Genomic DNA, 20,941 nt, shown 5'->3' with positions numbered 1-20,941 from the left:
CTCTCTGGCACAGGCTCCTATCTCCAGTATTGCCCTTTGGTGGCTGGAAAGAATACGAGAAACAGGACGCACAGAAGGTGATGATCCTTTCTCCTGACATATCCCTCACTCTTCCAGAGACAGGAATTTTGGGAGCTTGAACAGTCAGCTGTTAAAATCCACCACAAATACACCTTTGGTTTGGGTTCGACTTCACTGCTGGCAGCAGCAACTGCCTCTGTTGTCATTCAATTATACTGGAAAATGTCAGTTTTGATTAAATCTCTTGTTGCATTCTGCAAAGCTTTGCCCTAATCCCAGAACATTTATATAAGCTTCTGTGACGTTGCTCTTCCAGTCTGGACGTCACAGTTCTCCCTCCCTGTGTTAGTCCAACGCACACGCTGGCTGGCACTTCTGCTTGCAGCAGGCCTTGCTGGGCTAGTTGCACATCCTTGTCGCTAGCACCAGGCAATCCTGTCAGTACTTCTTTTACCCCTAGTGATTGAAATATAACAGGAGGACTTTGAAGCAGATAGGCTGTCCGTTGCTTTTTAGTAGAACTTCTCTGGAACAAGGCAGACACACGTGATCACATATCCCTCAGCTCACCCTCTGAAGACTATTGGAATGCTGAATGAGAGAGGCAAACAGTAAACTTCGTAACAAAAGCTGATTCTCTGCTGCAGAGGCAGAAGGAATTCAGTCAAGATGACACAGACGCAGTTAATAATAAGATGATCTTCTGCCATCCATCCAGCACAAAACTGAAATGAAATTAATTATACTCAGCTTTCTTCAAACTAATGTTTTCACTTTGGCTTGAGCAAAACCCTGCCCTATAGCTCCCTGAAGACACCACGCTCACACAGCAATTTACATTCCTCTTCATTTGTACTCAGTCATCCTGAAGTCACTTCACTGTTACAAAGAAGTGTCATCTCTGCATAGAAAGGATATTTCATAGGTGCAGTAACTCTGCAGTGGGTCCCACGCTCCTAAGGCTACTTCAGGGAGCAACGCAAAAGGTCAGAAGAATCAAGAAACCTTTAAAGAACCTTTAAAGAAGACCTTTATAGAAGAACCTTTAAAGAAGGAATGGCTCATATCAGGAGTGGATTAGAATTGGAAATGGCCCAGCTCATGAAAGTATAGCAGCAGCTAGGCCAAGTTACAGCAATGTGAAGACTGTTCTAAATAGTGGTGGGAAGACAAACTGGGTTTCCTGAAGTCCCTTGTATGCCCCTCCTAATCTTGGACTCTAGCCAAGATGTATATAGCCTGTGATCTGGGCCTCTTTTGGAAGTGCTGGGCTTGTTCCTGAAAGGCATTAGCAGTCTGTGCAAGGGGTGCTTAGCTAAACTCTATCTTGAAAATGGCTGGGGTGGGGATGCAGTGACAACAAGAACTCTCTTTTTTGGATTGGGAGGAGATGGGAGCGTTAACCAGGTAGAACAAGATTATAGATCAGTTGTCAGACTGGCAAAGAAATCCTTCCTTCTTTAGACAGATTGCTTGCTGAGGATCATTAACCATTTAGGACATATTTTTTCCTTTTTCTTCCCTTAATTTCTTTTGCTGTAATTCCTTTCAGACCTAGTGATATAAATATGAAACACCATTATAACAAAATGATATCCCATTTGTTTTCTTAAGCCAGTCTTTCAGTTCTGATTAGAGATAAGAGGTGTCTTGTTGGAATTTAATATATTCAGGTGGCTCTGAGGGTGCGCTGCTCTGTAGAGGCATTTCAAGATCTCGATAATCAAATAGAAAGGTAAACACTGCTCCTACCACTTAAATTTTAAGTTAGCCTTACATTTCCAGGCAAAGGTGTGCTCAGGCTTAGCAAAGGAATGAAAAGGAAAGAGGGATCCCTCTCTTCTCCGGTGAAATCTTTCCAGGTCTTGGAGCTAGGCACAAGGTGGTGAGTACACTTACATACCCATTTTCTGCTTGGTGCAGATGGATGCCGAGTGGTCAAAACAGAGCCGTCATTTCTACCACCCGCCTAATGATGAGTCCTGTATTCAGTGTCAGTAATAATGTAGTTGTTTTTCATTGTGAATGTCATTGTTCTTATGCAATTGTTACAGTAATACAGTCCCTGGAACGAACAAGTCCATAATAAACCTCTGAAAAGGAGTAGGATTATTCCCATCTGTACAAAAGATGGACATCCTGAAATGGATATGTCTGTATCTCCATAAAGGAAGTGATACCGTTGTGCTGATTTTGAGAAGGGATTAAATTGCCTAAACATGGGCATCTGATACTCTCAGGTGTCTAAAATGGTATCTAGTATCCTTGCAAGGGGCTGGCAAATATGACAGCAGTTCACCAGGAGACTCACAACTGTCTGGAGTCACGGCTGGAGAGCAAGTGGGCTTTGGAAGCTTTGGAAACTTTAGGAAAAAAAATGTTGCAAGACAAAGTCCCCCCAATGAGTGAGGACATTGAAGGAAGTGTTGGGCAACACAGGAAAAATGAGAGGATGAACAGGAGAAGTGAAAAACTGGGAAAATGGAAAACCACTATTGTCTTGAATGTAAAGAGATGCATGTATGAAAGTCAATGAATCACAGCCATCAAGATGCAGGAACAAGAACAAGAGCTGATTGGAAAATTGTTTTTTTACCCATGTATTTTCTGGTAGAAAATGAACAAACCCAGGCTAAAAATCATTGTTTGAGGCTTTAACTGAAAAAAAATAAACCACCTACCACATCTAAACAAATGCTGGCTGTCACTATCGACAAACAATAAATGAACACTGAACAAGCATCTGCCCCCCACCTCCAGAATTGATGAAAAATGGGCTTTTCCACAGAAATGTCTGTGCTAATATAAAAAGCCAAGGAAGGGAACAGATCACAATGAATTAAAAATTTCATACACTTTTGGGTATTTCATTTTACAACGCTTCCTGAGGCTGGACCAGCTACTCCCTAATCCTTGCTGAAGTCAGCATCCAGGGCACAATGTGGGCATTAGCAAACAGCCCTAGTGATTTTTTTTGTGCCCCTGCACTGGATGTGCACAACATGCATGCTTCACAGCTATTGTGCAGGCCCTCGGGATCTTTGAGGATGCTCTGAAACTCACAGCACAGCCAAAGGTGCATCAAAGCTGAGCTGTACCTCAGCACAGCAAAAGTTTGACCCCAGCATTTCTCAGTAATGAGTTTGGTACCCAACAGTCACATCTTTCTGTTGTAAACCTTTCTTTGTCGAGTGCTTTCTAGTGAGTCTATGCAGGCTATATTAATTATTTAAAATTTATGGGTTAGATCCTACCCAGCTAACATCCAAAAACAGGTTGTCTTTCTCAGTTCTTTCCATTTTATCACCACTGAGGTGAGATGAGAACCTCCAGAGATGGCTTGCACTGTCTGTGAATAAGTTTCTAAGATGAGCAGGAAGCCCTGTTGAGAAGCCTCAGCGTAGTTTGCACTACACATGTTTGCAGAGCAAAATGCTGCTGAGTTTCACCTCACCCTTAGAGTTGAATAAGTCCTTGTAAGTCCATAACCCCCAGGAATCCAAAGCACCCTTCCCCATCTCTGCAGCTCCACCACATGTCCTCACAATAGGCCGTCCCATTGCCTTCCCTGTAGATAAGTTGTCATCCTACTCCCACTGTACTGAAGGACCTAGTTCACCCACGTACACTGGATTTGCAAATACACGTGCTCCTTTGCAGACTTTCTGAATCAGAATTAACCTCTAGCTTTTGGAAAGAAGGCAGCTGAAGTGCTGCACTTGCTACAGACAACTGGTGCATGCTCTACTCCTGCTATGCCTCTGCTTCCAAGTAACCCACCAACACGGAAGGGCTAGGTCTGAAATGCATCTTCACCAGCTGCCACCTCCCTCAGGACGGTGAGTATCCTGCCACATCGCCAACAGCAGGAAGAAAGGCTGCAGCTTTGAAGCAAGCGTCTATCTGCATAGGAAGAACACCATGTCAACAGGAGGCAGAAACAGATGTTGTCCCAGCTAAAAGCAAAAGAAAAAGGGGTACCACGTAGCTGCGCCTGGGTCATACAGTCTGCAAGCACCACTGGTGCACTGGGCAGAGTGAATGGGAAGCAACAACCCCCTGTCCTCCCCGTTCTCCCAACAGATCTGTGCCCAGCAGGCACGTGAAGCAAGAGAAGGCACTGGGCCCTAATTTTCCTCTCACAGCAGCTTTACAGGATGATGGAATTATTCGTGGTTGCAGTAAGCAAAAATGTGCTGGTCCCGTGGCTTGTGACTGAGGAGCACTCTGTAAGGATTTTTTTTCATCACTTCATTGTTAATATGGTGTTTTCGGAGTGTTCTTGCATACAGTGGCTGAAGTCCTATTATATATTGAAGTGTAATTACTGACTCGGTTCCGTTCTCACACAGTATCTCTCTCACACTGCATTTCCTCAATTCTGTTTTGTTGCATTTGCTGAGCAAAATCAGCAAAGAGGACAGATTTTTTAATAGATGAATGATAGCCCTTTAGAGCTCAGGATTCGTGTAAATTTAGCTTCACCCCTGCCAGGCGCAAAATCACTTATTGTCTCAGGTTGGGTATGACTCCGGAAGAATGGAGGGTAAAAAGAAACAGCCAGGAGAGATAGAAGAAAATAATGAGGGAAAACGTGACACAAACTGATTGGCACTTGGGAGTAGTTAAAAGAAGATTGAGGATGACACATACATAAGTTTATGTATTTCTTCCCAGGGGAATCTCATGTTTTTAAGGCAAATATTGTGGACCCTGCATGTGAGTGTGTTTCTGAAAGAGTGATACAGAAAGAAAACCAGTCTGAAAGTATTAAATGTTAAAGAACAGCAACCCTATAAATTGATAGGACTGGGATAAATCTGTCATTTTTGCTTTGTATTTACTGAGCATCTTATGTAATATGCACCCTTAATTCCAAGAGAGTTAAACTTTGAGCAATATACGGTATGTAATACAACATGATTCTCTCCGGCACATGACTGGAAAGGAGAGACCCCAACCACACCTGGGAGCAGGCTCCCAGCAGTGCTTACCATACATGTAATTCCAACCTCTTTGAAATTAAAAGGTTGTTATAACAACATGGTGCATTTATTCTTGTATAGCTTTCCTTTGCTTATTTTTCAGCATCACTTTTTAGAATATCAGTTGCCATGACAACAGAACATAGTATCTTAAATGCCAGCTTTCATGTATATTTATGCAATATAATTATAGGTATGGGATATGGGATTGTGGCAAACTTTGGGTTGGATTAATTCACACCTCTCCCATGAAACATTACAATGCTACCACTAGAAGTAAGAGTGAATTCAGATAGGGCCAGCTTTGCCGTGACACTGCTTCTTGCAGCTGTACATACACTTAACTTTGCAATGCTTCCATTGTTAATTAAGTATTGCTGAGTCTTCTAAGTTATAAGCTATCACCATGGCTCACTCTTTGGATCTTTTTCTAAGCTGTGATTTCTATTAACTACAGTTGTTTTTGTGTTCTTGTTAGCGAAGCTGATTGATCTCAGAGGAATATGAGACTTTCCTGAGTGGAGCAGACAGTTGAGACATCCAGTCTGCTATCCTACCTTTCAAAGGAGACTGGCAGGCAGGTTCTTGGCTCTGCATCCAGCTTTTCCCACCACTGTAGTAATGTGACCTAAAATCAGCTTAGAGAGGTAATGATGTCTCCCCATGCAGATGAGGACATGTCCCTGAATCTTACTTCCGCATAGCAGGAATGTGCAGAGAAAGAGGAGCTTCCCACATGCTGCTGTGCTGGTTGAAGATGCTGTGGGAGCAGCACCGGGGTATCTGCACTCAGGAAGTGTATTTGTTGCTGAGGTTAGCACCACTCTCCATGGGGATACATAGCCCATATCCAGTCTGCACCTTCTGGAGTGTGAAGTCGCCAAATTCACAAGTGCTAATGTTTGCAATACCACAACACAACACTGATGTTCCCATAGGTCCCTGTGCTCATACTAAAGCTCCTGTACTCTTGTTTGCCATTTCTCCTGTTTCTTTGAAGTTTCTTTCCACCACTGAGCTGGGTGCCTGCTCCGGGCAGAGGCTGTATCCCAGCTCTGAAAAACGAGAGTAGTCTTATGGGCACACAGCTAGCTAGCAACAAGAGGGCACTAAGATCACTGACATTCTCTGGAGAAAGCGTTCTTAGCAAGATAGCTTATCAGGGGATGAAAAACATGAGCTTTACTGTTCCACCTCAGAGAGGTTGGCAGTGCTATAAAACAAACACATGAACCCTCTTCAAGGAATAGTTAAGAGAAAAAATCACAAAGGTGTTTGATTGCTCTCCACAAGCTCAGAGAAGCTTGAGTTGTCCAAAAACCAGAAGCAGCAGACTCCTGTGACTCTTTTATGTGCCTGATGTGACTGCCAGGACAGGATTGGAAGGTCGTACAGAGATGGATCCCAGGAGTGAGCACAGTCTGGAAGGTCACTGGTTGGCCTGCTTGACAGGTGAGTTCTCCAGAGACCCACTGCAGGGCAGACCTAGAAAAGGACTCAGAAGGGGATAGCACAGAGGGAAGCAAGGAAGACACTGTAATAATTGCATATTTCATTATTACTCTGTGGACAGTTACTGTGGGAGAAAAGCAGGGATTTCTGGTGTATGGCCAACAGCAACATTTTTTTATGGAGAATATTGCGTGAACAGGGGTGGCTTGAGTTCTGATACAGGGCAAAAGCTGTATGAAAAATGAGGTATGGAAATGATCTCTCTGACCTCCAAGCTAACTGTTCTTATGAGCATGAAAATAACCATTGAGGAGAGGAATAGTAAAAGATAGAAACACTGATACTTTCAATTTCAGTCTTTTAACATTGACACAGAGTCATAAGTGTAAATTACTGCAATCACTATTCGGAGTGACTAGGTCAGATTGATACCACACTATTCACACGTACTTCTTTAGAGAGAGCTGTGCTCTGGATATCACAGATTATAAGGCACCACAGGCTATCATCTCTCTGCATGCTTATCAGAAAGATTCAGAGTCCCTGCAAAAGCCCAGCTGGAGTATTCTGTGATTATCAAGTTGCAAAGGATTGATCTCCATTATTCCTGTTCTGCTCTTACTCAGTAAGCTAGCAGGGCTTTGGCAGAGGTAAGCCAGGTAACCACTGCTGCTAGTCCTTCAGTCCTTGCTTCAGCATTTTTCAGTGTTCCCCTTGACACCTGCAGGTTTCCCAGGATGCCGCAATTCCAGCTGTTTAGCAAAGAGGGTAGGTGTGGCACAGCTGCCCTCAGGAACACCTTTGCTCTCTTCACTCAACCCTGGCACAGTGCTCTGCCACAGGGTCATGGAATGGGATGTCTTGAGGATGCCTGGATGAAATCCACCACTGACCCCAAACGTCACCCATGGGGTGCCTCTGTAGATTAAATGCAGCCAAAACCAAATCCAGTCTTAACACAGGCTGCACTTGGAGGAGTGAGATCTTCCTCTGGGGGCTTGAGTTTACGTAGGGATTTTTCAGACACTAACTTGGGACCTATTTGGCTTCCTGCTAGACTACATCCAAAAATGCAGGCACACCTGTGTCCATGTTAAGCACCTATTAGTCACACAGTACTGGGGCTGTCATGCTTTAGTTGGTAGGTCAACTCTTCAGACTACAGTATGGGCTGGTCAACCCAGGTCAGGTTTTATGAGATAACTCAGAAAACTGCAAACATTCACACCTCACTGCACTGAGCTGTTGGCAAGAACTCTTTCAGCAGCAGATTCCCTTAACAAGACAGATGAATGTGTCCCTTAATATAATGGTTACAGATCTGTGGCTTCTTATTAACAATCTAAATAAAATGGGTAATATCCTGTCCTTCTCCCCCACACCCAGGCTGCCAAGAGCAAATGCTCTTTCATCGCTCTGGTTAGTACTTTGGCATCTGTCAGGCTGAGCTTGTTCCTGGAAGTTATTAACAAAAAGGGAAGCAGCTAATATAATCAGGTTATGCATTAATGATCTATGGCCCTAGGTGACTAATAAATGGTTGTAGGCATACATGGAAAAGTAAGGAGTTCAAAGATTTCCAGGGAGAGAGAGAGTGTAGCGTCTGGTAGCCCGAGTCCCTGAGTGGGTGCAGCAGGACTGTGTGGCTGCAGAGCTGCAGTACAATGTTCTGCTTGTGGAAAAGTGCTTGACCGATTGTGCTTCATTCTGAACACACAAGTTCTGAATATCTGTCAGCGTCTTCAACAAAAAGTTGTCTCTGCACTTTCAGTGTAGTCCAAGTCAAGCATGAACAGGCTACTCTTGAAGAGAAGGGGAACCAGGACTGGGTGTAGCATGGCAGGAGTGGTGGTGGCCTCACTGGCAAGATTATGGTCCTCCAGTACTGAAGCAATGCAAGCAGAGCAAGTCTAGTGAGAGTAACCAGGATTAGCCACCAGTTCAGCAATCAGCAGAAAAGACCACAGTGACAAGGCAGATCCAAAGCCAAACCAAGAAGTCAAATCAGCAAAGCAAGGTCAGGATCAGCAAGATATGAAGGTCCATGTAAGTGTACTTACAGTAAATCTAAAGCAAGGACCAAGTACAACAATTTGAACTTAAACACAGGTCTGGAAGCAAAGAAAAATGGCAGAGCCTTTGCTTGTCACCCCAGCTATTCAAGATTAGGATGCTCTACCTTCTTTGGAAATGCTGGTCTTCATCAGCGGTACAGTTTTTATCCTGCTGCAGAAATGTTCTACAAGCCACCAAGAACCATTGTTCTGACAGAGATGAATGTTGTCCCTCAGGTAGAAAGGAAAGAATCGAAACCTACTGAGTGAGAAGAGTTTCAGTGGTATGAGTGGCAGGCTGAAATATTTTTTGCTTGTGACACTACGAGGGAGAAACAAATTCTCCTAGAATGGACTGCAAACCGGTTCCAGTTATGGTAGACATAACATTGTGGTATAACTAGGGTATATTTCACAACACCTAGTATCAGCCCCAAGTCCCTTGAGAAGATAAGCCACTGTGTTTGCACATTGGACGTAACTGGAGGTGGTCCTACCTGTGTCTCATGACCATGAGTTGGAGCTTAAACTCTCTTGTCTTCGTAAGGAAGTCTTTCCTTAGTGTAGAGGAGTCCATTTTAGCAGCACAGCTGAGCATCTGGCCACTTTTTCTGGAAAGACTGTGGCTTTGTAGAGGAAGACTCGAATAAACTCATAGCAAACCTGGAAAAAACTGCAATCCTACAAAACTGATGAAATAAATGAAGAAAGACATTTCTTCCCGATTCTGAGAGGTGATCAGTCATGCCTGGAAATACGAACACTGTTTCTTAGGATATGACCTTTGCAAGAAGGCTGAGGCGTAGAGAAATTGTTTCTTCATATGCTCGTGTGCTCTATGTTTATAGCGAAAGAACTTCAGATATATATGTATCCATATGCCTATGTGCGCATATATATATATATATATATATGTATGTCATGTATCCAAGGAGGTCATAGTACTTTACAGTTTGAAAGGACTTCAGAAGGTCATTTAGTCCAGCCTCAAAGTAGGGTTAACATTGAATTGAGACCAGTCTGTAATATACCCTGTGCTTTCCATTGGCAGGGTTGTCAGAAGGTGGACAAGGATAGTTCACCTGCCAGCGCTTTAAACTTTGCATTTCCAACAACTGTTTGTGTAGTGTAACTCCTTGGTAACCTGTAGAGCCCAAAACAAGCAACAGAGTAGCTACTCTTCAGAAAAACAAAGTTAAACTCTCCTCAGCAGCAGAAGAGCCATTCCTGGATTCTGCTGTGTGTTGTAGAATTGTTACCTGTCATTCAACTTGTCCTCTCCTTCTCAGCTTGTGCGAGGAAGGGGGAGCGAAGCGAGGGAGGAAGGTGCCAGGCTGTGTGTTATAGCTGATGAGATGAAAATGACCTTGTTGCCATCTGGATTCTGCTTTGAGCGATGCTGCATACCCCTTGAAGGTGGATTAGGTTTCCACTGACAGGCTCTGGGAGATAGAATTTCCATTAGAATTAGGGGAAGAATATCTATTAGATAGATACAGCTCCTTATCTATGCCTTGTCTCCTTCTCAAACTGTCTGTGTGCTATCTCTGCTTCTCCTTGCCTGCTCTCACAGTTCCTCCCCTCATCAGATTTGTCTTGCCCTCTTCATCTCTCTCTGGGCTCTTCCTGCAAAGATAAAAATGTTGCTCTTCCCAGACATGAAGTGCCATTGCTTGTCCTTTACTTTCTAACTTCAACTTCCAAGCAAGGGGCTTCTCGTGCTGCAAAATGACTGGACGAAGCAGTGCGCAGGCTGTGCAAACCCACAATGTGCCTCTGTTTGCAGCATGCACAGCAAACCGCTGGGGAGACTTCTTGTCCTAAGATCATCCCTGCTCTCTACTCACTACCATTAAGACTTCCTCGAACAGGGTCGACAGGTAAATGCGATGAATTTGTAGTCTGATAACACACAGAGGTCCCAGCCTTTTATACAAGGTCACCTACTAATACTTACACGGAAGAGGTCCTGAATCCTGAAGCTTTTTGCCCTCTAGTTGAGAGCTATACTGGAATAACAAGAGTGGCTACAAGTGCATATGTGGCCATCACACAAATCTATGTTCTTATTTCTGCAATGTGTTTCAGTTTTACCTTTGAGATGAGTGGTCAGTGTGCTGCACAGATAGCTCTCCAGAGTGGTTCCAACCCCTTCTTTGAGAACCACCATCCTTCCAAGCACCACTCCTTGAAGATAACTGTGTGGCAAAATGGTATCTTCTTTGGGAATCCATCTCAACAGCTAATGCCTGAGGACTCGTGCTCAGCATGATGGATGTGCCATGACTGTTTCAAAGAGATTAACTGTTTCAGACTGTTATATGCCATTCTTGTAAAAAAAAAAACCACTCTGTTTTCATAGATGTGCTTTTACTAATTCAGGGGAAGGCATAATGATACATCGTCCCCTACTCACGAAGTATCTCATTTCTCTCATACATACTATATGACAAAAAAAAAAGCATTCACAGAATAATGGCACATTTGGTGTTACAGTCTGTGGTTATGCATGCTTTAGAGCAGAATGTGAAGCAGGAGGGAGTCTAGGAAAGGGAAGGAAAGGATACAGCAGATTTAGCAGGAGGTAGAGCTCTGCTGACCATCTGTTTTTCTTGATGCTTGGCAGGGTTGGGAATAGAAGGCAAAGTCTGTGGAGGATCCCACAATGCAGAGTGGAAGCCTGAATCAGATCCACTCTTCCTGCTCAGGGAGACTTTTACCAGAGAGGAGAACAGAGACTCTGCTCAGCCCCAAATGGTGTTTCAATTCCTGGGAAAAATTAAAAATGGTTACATCAACCTGCACCTCATTTGCAACGGTTTTCCAAGCATGTCAGTAGATATCTCTGCAAATCATTGCCTGATTTAGTTACATATAATATCCTTGGAGAGGGATGCTGAGAGACAGGACTGATACACACTAGATTTTAGATTAGGACATTAGTGTCGGGCCTGTATACTCATAAACATTTACTTCCCTCTTTTGGACTCTTTTCACTAGGAATGTTCCTTGTGCATTGAACACTGTTTCCAAATCAAAGCACGGTGTTGGCATTAAACTCAGGAAAAACTGTGATTTTAAAACAATACCCACACTGAACCTAAATGACTTAACCTTCAAAATTTCATGCAAAACAAAAGGTATTGTATTTACTTCACAGCAAGCAAAGTACCGGTGAAAATTAAACCATTGCACTCTAGTCCTGACTTTTGCAATAGTGCACTAAAATGCAAATGAAAAAAATAATATCAAATGGAAAATTTTAATGTTCACTCAGGAAAGGGCCAGGGGAACACTTCACACATGATTAAAAAATAAATTCTGCTCTAAATTGACTACTTTCTAAAACTTGTAGCTTTTGATGAGTCAGAATTTCCAAAGGAAAAAAAGTCTGGCAGAGCATTTGCCATCAGTCCTTCTTGAAATTGTTCTTGTGAGCATCTGCATTCAAGTCCAGATGAAAGTCAGAGCACATCCTCTGGCACAACTGAGTGATGGTGTGGATTCCAATACCTGCTTAATAGACAGCACCATGCACTTGTTTGCACTTTCACCTCCTACATGCACAGGACCCTCCAAAAGGTCTGCTAGCTATGCTTGGTAGAGCAACGGGTTACAGAGTAGCAACTAGCATCAGCATTACTTTGAAATGCAACAATTTCTGCAGCTTTCCTGCAGGTATCGGGAGCTCTAAGTATAGCAATATTTATATAATGAATATCCGCTTGTGGATATTCATGCGTGGTGATTCTGACAAGCTGGACAGTTGTTTTGCATTTGTGTTCTCCAGACACTGGCAAAATGATGTCTACCATCCCTCACATCCATCTGTTTTCCTGACTAAGATTCATTGCTTCTCAGCCATCACAGTCCCCCAACTCTTACTCCACACTGGTCTCTCAGAGTCGTTGTCCTGCCAGGGAAGTCTTTTGAGAACTGTGGGCTCTTTGAGAAAAAAATGTGTTTTGAAGGAGTATCAACGATGCAAAAAATGGAAACTTGAAGGCAAAAATACTTCCACATGAGAGAGAACATTCAGGTAGCTCTGTGATAAAAGGGGATGCTGCATTAAATACATGGCATTGGAGCCTCCTTTCAAGATACAAGCCATATCGCATTGCTTTCTCCTTTGCACAGCAGCATTCAAACAGAAAAGTTTTAAGCTGGGAAAGGTTGCTAGCTGCTTTCTCTTTCACAGTCTCCCCCCTCCCCCCCCCCCCCCCCCCCCCGTTTCTCTAAAACAAGCATGGCTATACTGGGTTTGGTGAGTGGCCCTCACCTCCTGGGAGCCTTTTCTGTCAAGAAGACACAGTTAGGGTCACCTGCTGGCCCGGCCTTGCAGAGGGAAACTAGCAACACCGGTGAGAGCGTTACGTGCCATGTTCATAATGAGGCCATGCATCATCAGCTGCATGGACTGAAGCAAGTGCTGCACAAAAAAATATCCACCAGGTCATTTGTGCTGTTGACATTGTCAATGTAGACCGAAGTTGCAAGTACGGGTATTTTATGATGCTTGCTTTAACAGTAATGCTGTTCCCCCTACCTCCTTCCCCCAGAGTCCTATTGATAACACAAGTTACTGGCTTATTGGGGAGGGAGAGAACTAAAACAGTGGTTTTTAAGTACATGTAATTCCCTTTTCAGAAATGCATCAGATAAAGAATCGAGCCATTATACAAATACCAGAGAGTGCATCTCAATATTCACAGGCAGACCTTTCAAATGAAGCAGAAGACTTAACTTGTGACATTCCGAGAAAAAACATCTGTCTGATGATGCATTTCTTGAATTGCTTTTGTGTTCAGTGGAGCAGGAGACTCCACTATGCCTCTTGGCCATTTTTGTTGCCATGAAATCAAAGGGGTGGAGTGTGTGTTTAAAGCTAAGCACCTGGAGAAGGAATGCAAGAACATATGGTGTTTGTATAGTTTTAGTGGGAAATTCTAATGGCAAGGGCATGTCTGGAGTACTTTGTACTTTGAAGCATTCCAGATCTCAAAGGCTGATGGGTGTCCCTGACAAGAGATTCCTTACGCATGGAAGAGCCACCCGGTAGAGATCAGCCTTCATCATCTTCTTCTGCCACCTCTGAAGCCATGTGATGGAGTCAATGTATGTTGCATTCTGGATACTTTTAACTTATTGAACTTTTCTTTCATTTGCAACAGACTACCAAAGCTCCCCAAGGCTGTTAAGGCACCCGATGGTATAATCCTTGTTCCAGAGGCAAGAGGAGAAAGGTGCAACCAGTCCTTCTGACTGCCTTAGGATATGCCAGGCACAACAGAGTCTGGTTCAGTTAGCTGATATAAGTGCCTGTCTCTCTTATCCTGCAGATTTCCCCCAGAATTCAAAGTATGTCATCGCAGGCAAAAGCCCAGCAGTCCTGCAAGAAAGGGTCTGTCACTTGTGAGAGATGGAAGTGCTCAGCTAAACAGTAATACCAAGAATTATGGCCTAACATTATGACCTCATCTAGAGTTTAAAATAGAATCTAAAGCAACACAGGGAACATGTCCTTTCTCAAAGAAAGAGGTAAACAGAAGGACAAGATAAGTGTATTCTCTATCAGAGCAAAAGGGCATTGCAGATTTTTTGGAAAAGATTCTATTACTTCTGCAGGAAAAATATCCTTGAGAGGTGCTATTGTTTTGAGATCTTGGCTAGAAGTGTTTTAACATGCAGAATACCCATGAAAATGCAGAAATGTTTCCCTTGGAATGCACCATGAAGATAAGGAAGAGCTAAATGTTCTGCCCCCACCTATCAGCTCCAGATTTTAGCCATTAAAAAGTGAAATAAAACAAAATATCAGGGCACCATATGTATTTCATGTACACAAGATCTCCAGTCCATGGAAGAGTAATCATTGGATTTGAACCACTTTGTTTCTATACGTGTCTCTTAGGAACATGCTTATGAGAGCTTACCAATTCGATTATCATTAACGGTTGGTAATGTTGTGACACTCTTCCGTCAGTATTTGTAAATTATGGTTCAGATTAACCGTGTCTTTCTGGCAGTGAAAAACAACTATAAATTTGGTTTAACCAGCCAGTCATCTTCAGCTTAGGGCCTGTTGCCTTACAGGAACAGTTTAAAGCAACTGGAGGACACTGAAGAATCATGAAAGGGATGATTTAAGGTCTGAGCCTAGCAAAAACACCAGTGCTATTATGTCTGTCTCTGGTACCCTGAGGTCACGGTATTACTATTACAAATTCTGTCCGTACTGGTCTCCTTGAGACCAAGGCCCCCCGTGCTGCTGAGACAGTTCAACAGCTCTTGTCCAAGTGCTAATATCAGATGGGGATTCAACAGAGAAAACACTGAGGTCTCTGAATTCCCATAAATGGTTTTTGAAAATGCATAGTGCAGTCTGTGCACAGAAGTAGCTCAGCAAACTCACACTATGTTCTCAAAATACAGATTAATACTTTTTTCCTTTAAGAGGCAAATCACAGTGCATGAAAGCATGAAATGCTTTCAAAATACAGTTTAGCTTAGTTTAATTGTGGGAGCCTGACGCGATGATTTATTTTATCTGTTACAGTACTACAGACTGGAGTTTACTTTTTGGGACCTGCTTACTACCATCTTTGCACACCCTGACCCAGGATGCATATCAGGTTAGCATCACATTAGTATAAATCAGCCTCAGGCTTAGTTAAGATCCATCTCATATACTAAGCTAGGAGGGCTTCAGGTAGGAAGTTGCATGCTCCCTGTGGTCTTTCTTACCATCATCCTTTATGCTCCCAAATTCCCCCTAAGCTAAGGAAGGTCCTGGGGCAGGAGGAGCCGGGCCAGCTGTGCAGCAGCTGATGGTTACAAGAGACGTCCTCAGCGCCCGGGCTAGAAGCAATGCACATTCTGTGCTACAGAGCCTGCACAGTACCCAGAAAATGATACCAGGGTTTCAGGACCTAACAGGATACAAAAGACTGAGATAGAAGTGACCCACTGCCCATCCTCAAAGAACTCACATTTCTGACTGTAGCCAGCCATGGTCTACTGCCTGCTGTTTTATCTAATTTCCATAGGCAGATTATTTTCTAGTAGAAATAAAAAAAAAAAACCAATACATAACCCCTGTCTACACAATTCAGATTATTTCAAACACCAAAGTTTGAAGCCTTAAGATGAAAGTTTTATTTGAGATTGCTTGGTGTATGTGCAAGCAAGGAAAAGTAAATCCTGTCTATTCCACCAATAATTCCAGTGACTTTATTTTGTTTCAAGAAGCTCTGTTGGTAAATTTCACTGATAACAAATGCTGGGCAAGAATAAAATTGTCCACTCCACAAGATGTTTCACAAGATTTTGTGATGTTTGTTGTTTGTTTGCTACAAGTTAAGGAAACAAAACAACATTTAAAGTGCTACATAAAACAAATTCAGGGCTTTTACTTTTATTTTAGTCAAAGCTTTTCTTGATATCATCAGAAGGTTTTGTTTTTGATGCTGAATATTTTTAAACTTGAATATAGCAAGTTTATGATTAATTTCTAAAATGTAGCAATTTAATGCTGTAGAGCCATTTTATCATCATCAAAGTTTAAATTTCTAACAAAAATAATACACAAATCAAGAGTTGTTTCAAAATGAAACATCGGAAAGTTACCACACAAGTCTTTTTAAGTAGAAATTTTTTGCCTTATGGAAATGTCTTTTTTCCCTTGCCTTTCCCTCTGTCCCATTAGACTACGTTCAAATCTGCATTTTCTAACGAGAAAACATTGGATCACAAAATTCGTGTTCATCTCTGTTGATTAGACTTTCATGCACATAGTTCAGTTCTGTCGTTTGAAAATTGAGATGTTTACCCACCTCTGCTATTCAGTTTTGCCTTGCTGGGGAGATTAAAGGAGGGTAATGAATCAGACAGGCATGAGAAGGAGGAGCGGAAATAATTAAATATAACACTACCAATTTAACCCTATTTACAGTGGGTTTTAAAATTCTGGTTCAGTACAGAATAGTATATATTTTAGGATCATGTGCATCAATAAAAATCTGAATTAATTTATCTACGCAGTCTGTGCTTTTCTGTTTCTCGTTCTCTTTTTCTCTTTCTTTTTTTCTTTATTTTCATTTTGATCAAAGGAAAAACATATCCGTAGCACAAACCAGGAATAAGAGCTGACAGATTAAAGCATGTTCAAACAAAATGCACTGGACAAAGTATTACTAGTGAGCTTACGTGTGTCGCTATTTCCATATTAGACATCACAATATCACAACCTCTTGGAAATTAAGCCATCTTTTTGATTTATGTCCTTAAGCAGCAAAGCAGGAAAATGTTATACTAACCAGGGTTTGCAGGAGCACGAAAGATTGCTGGGGCTGCTGGGGGCATCAAGCAATGGGCAGTGCCGAATTTTGCTGAATAAATTTGTAGAAAGGCAGCTACACTGCACAGAAGACTCCTGTGCGATTGGTATCATCTAACTTTTCCATAATTGTCACTTGCAAACATCCTTTCAGCGTCTTTCTTCTAGACATAGAACTTCCTTTTGTTTCCAAACTGCTGCAATTTTATGTCATGCTGCCGCAAACAAATGTGAAATCAATTCTGTGTTTTTCAGCTTGTCCACTCCTTTTTGTTGGGCGTCAGCAAAACGAACCTCAATGCCAGTGTGGGTCACCCTTATTTAAAATATGCACCACTTGGAAATTGTACTAAGCTCTGTAAAAGGGGTGGAGGATGTTATCCTGGAGGTGGTAAACACATGGGAGCATGATCTGAGTGCAGTTAAGTAGGACTGTTAATACTTCTGAAGTCAATGCAGACCAGACCAGGCCAGGAGAATTGCTGCAATGAGCATCAGACAGGCTCCAAAGTCCCCAAAATTGTGCTATGGGACCTAAAATAGATTAAAATACAGTATGAAGAACAGATATTTATGGTAGTTACTGTCACCTGCAAACATTCTGCTTGGTGCTTGTCCTTGGGTTTCAGGCACTTTCCTGGATGTTATCAGTTAATAGCATGGGAGAATACCCAGCAAGGAGTGCCCTGCTAGTGGCAACCAGAGTGCAGGGCATCTTTCAACAACCTGAAGACAAACCGTATGTCCCCCAGCCAGTCTAACTGAAATTTGGTTTATTAAGAAAGCAGAAAGAGGAGATGCCAGCATGGAAAGGCTGTGTGAGATATAACTAGCCATAGTCATTATATGTGAGAAAGTCAGACTGTCCAAGTACACCTGGCTTACTGGAGAGCAGATGCCTAGCATCTTCCAAAATGGAAGAAAGCAGTCTTGTGGCTTTTTTCCTTTTAAGCCCCATTTTGCATGTGGGTTAGGCAGTTTCTGTGAGGTCCATTAGTGAGTTTTGTCCTTCACGCCATCAGGTCTTGAGTTTCCTTTTTACTTTCCAGATTCATAATTTCACTTTTGTTGATTTGCAAAGCTCTGAGTGCTTGTTACCGTCTCCAGATGCTCCCTTTGTCTGTCCAATAAACACATACACATACACCTTTTTCATATACTTTGCTTCTACACTGAGATTCCCATCACATAGCATGCAATACTGAGTTTCTCTACTTAGCATGATTTCTATTACTTTTTTTTCTTTCTCTTTCTCTCCAGCTCTGAAAACCTGCCCCAAGAAGGCCACAGACTAAGAGACTAAGGACATCCAACCTTCTTTGGTTTCTTTCTGTGTCAAAAGAAATCTTCTTGGTGTGCCAGTTAACACTTTCCTAACTGTTCTCCAGCTGGGGAAGCTACCACATTCAGCTCCACTCTGAGGAGGCAGGTTTATACAGCTTCCAACTCCCCGTTAACATTACTGTAGTTTATGCTAAGCACATGCTATTGGCAGACATCGTATCTGTCATGCTTACTATAGAAGAGTAGAAGAGAGAAAAGACTTCTCTAATTTATTGGATATTGACTACACCTAAAATTTAATCAAGAACACATTTGTAATGAGGCTGAAAATAGCCTGTCAAATACTGGCTGATGATTTCTTAATTAAAAACAATGATAAATCTTTTATATGAGCTGTAAGAATATTTTATTAAGGCATCAGTGTGGGAATACATAAGGAAAAGAAAAAGAAGCAAGCTGAAATAAAACCCAAACCCAAACAGAAGAATCTTCTTCTTCATTCTATTTCATAAAACATGCATGAACACCAATCTAAAAGTGATAAACCAGCCACGACCAGTACGTTGGAATGACTGCACAATAAATTGCTGAACAAATATTACCATTCCTGGGCTGACGTTTATTGCTAGAGCTCGGCTTTTGTTTTTCTTGCCTTGCTCCAGCAATATGCAAACTCAGTGGCAGCCCTCCTTTTACAGCTATTGACAGTATTTTTAGAAAGAAAATGTTCCTAAAAATCTCCCAGAGACTGAAAATCTCAGTAAAGTCCAAACTACTTAATTCAGGTAAGAAAAAAGACTGGATAGCTTGCACCAGTCTTTAACATGCTGTCCATGGAACTGATCACAGGCAGATGTTTAGCTATCTCCAGGAAAGCAGGGCTTCATCGTGCATAACTGTTACTTGGGAAGACAATGCCATCACTCCAAAAGTCCCCCCTTCCTTCCTCTTCCCCCAGCTTTTATTGCTGAGCACGATGTCATATGGTATCAAACCTCCCTTTGATCAGCTGGGGTCATCTGTCCTGGGTGTGTGTCCTCCCACCTGCTTGTGCACCCACAGCCTACTCGCTGGCTGGGCAGTCTGAGAAGCAGAAAAGGCCTTGAGACTGTGTAAGCACTGTGTAAGCACCCTTCAGCAATCATCGGTGTGTTACCAATACTGTTTTCATCACAAATCCAGAACACAGCACCACACAAGCTACTAGGAAGTTAGCTTCATCACAGCCAAAACAAGTACAATTAACTAGCTCTTATTTTTGCACCCAGTGTATCACAGTGCTACTTATTTCTCTTTCCTGCAGAGGTCTGCTCAAAGCATACACCTTTTCCCAAAGGAAGAATGCCTAGTTTTGACTATGCTTCCCATAAAAAACTAATCTTGCCCCACTGGGGCTGTTCTGTTGCACAAGCAAAATCACAACATACGGATAAGATTTGTCATACACAGACGATTCAAACTTACAGCTACCATAGGACTCCCACAGGTGTGCACATCAAAACAAGACTCCCCAGCCCTCCATCTCCTCAGCCACTCCCCTATACTGTTTATACAGGGTAGGCATAGCCAGCTTCCATTCTGAGCCAGCTTCTAGACTACAGCATAGCCTGCAGGACCCAGCAGCTCTTTTTGATTACCTAGCCCCAGATGCCCCCAAACATGATACAGGAGCAAGACTGAGGAATACACACACACACACCTCCTTACCTCTATGTCCTGTTTCTGCAGGAATGAAATGCACCCACATTGTCCATATGAAAACTGTAATACACGTCAGCCAGCTCTCCAAGGGGGATGACTCCTCACACTCTTCCCTTGTTCCAGTGTGGGGTCCTTCCCATGGAAGACAATCATCCATGAACTTCTCCAACGTGGATTCTTCCCGTGGACAACAGTTCTTCAAAAACTGCTCCAGCACGGGTCCTTTCCCCAGGGCCTTCCCATGAGGTGCAGTCCTTCAGGAACAGACTGCTCCAGCATGGGTCCCCCATGGGGTCACAAGTCCTGCCAGCAAACCTGCTCCAGCATGGGCTACACTCTCTCCATGGGGCCACAGATCCCGTCAGGAGCCTTCTCCAGCATGGGCTTCCCAAGGGGTCACAGCCTCCTTTGGGGCACATCCACCTACTCTGGAATGGAGTCCTCCAAGGGCTGCAGGTGGACATCTGCTCCACGGTGGACCTCAATGGGCTGCAAGGGGACAGCCTGTCTCACCATGATCTTCTCCACAGACTGCAGGGGAACATCTGCTCTGGCATCTGGGGTACCTCCCCCTCCTTCTGCACAGATCTTGGTGTCTGCAGAGCTGTTTCTCTCACTCCTCTCCTCCGGCTGCCGTTGCACAGCAGTTTTTTTCCCCTTCTTAAGTATGTTTTTGCAGAGGAGCTACCACTGTCACTGATGGACTTGGCCTTGGCCAGCAGCAGGTCCGTCTTGGGGCTGGTGGGCATTGGCTCTATCGGACATGGGGGAAGGTTCTAACAGCTTCTTACACAAGCCACCCCGGTAGCCCCCACCACTACCTAAACCTGACCATGCAAACCAAGTACATCCACATCTGACATGCAGTCCTGAAAAGAAAGTCTGAGATATAATTTCTAAAGCCTTGCGCTGCTTCCAAATCTTTTATACAAAGAAACTTTATAAGGATCCAGAGATGTCACTCCTCTGCTATACACCAAGAACGGGTTTGTTCAAAACACCTAATGCAGTTAGGGTGCTCAGGACAGGCAAAGATACAGAAGTGCAATAAAACTCAAAGGCTGTCAATGCTTAACAAATCCTATAAAGAAATAATAATATATTAGAGA

This window comes from Opisthocomus hoazin, chromosome 8 (genome assembly GCF_030867145.1).
Source record: "Opisthocomus hoazin isolate bOpiHoa1 chromosome 8, bOpiHoa1.hap1, whole genome shotgun sequence".
Classification (NCBI taxonomy): domain Eukaryota; kingdom Metazoa; phylum Chordata; class Aves; order Opisthocomiformes; family Opisthocomidae; genus Opisthocomus; species Opisthocomus hoazin.
This window is presented reverse-complemented; position numbering follows the sequence as displayed.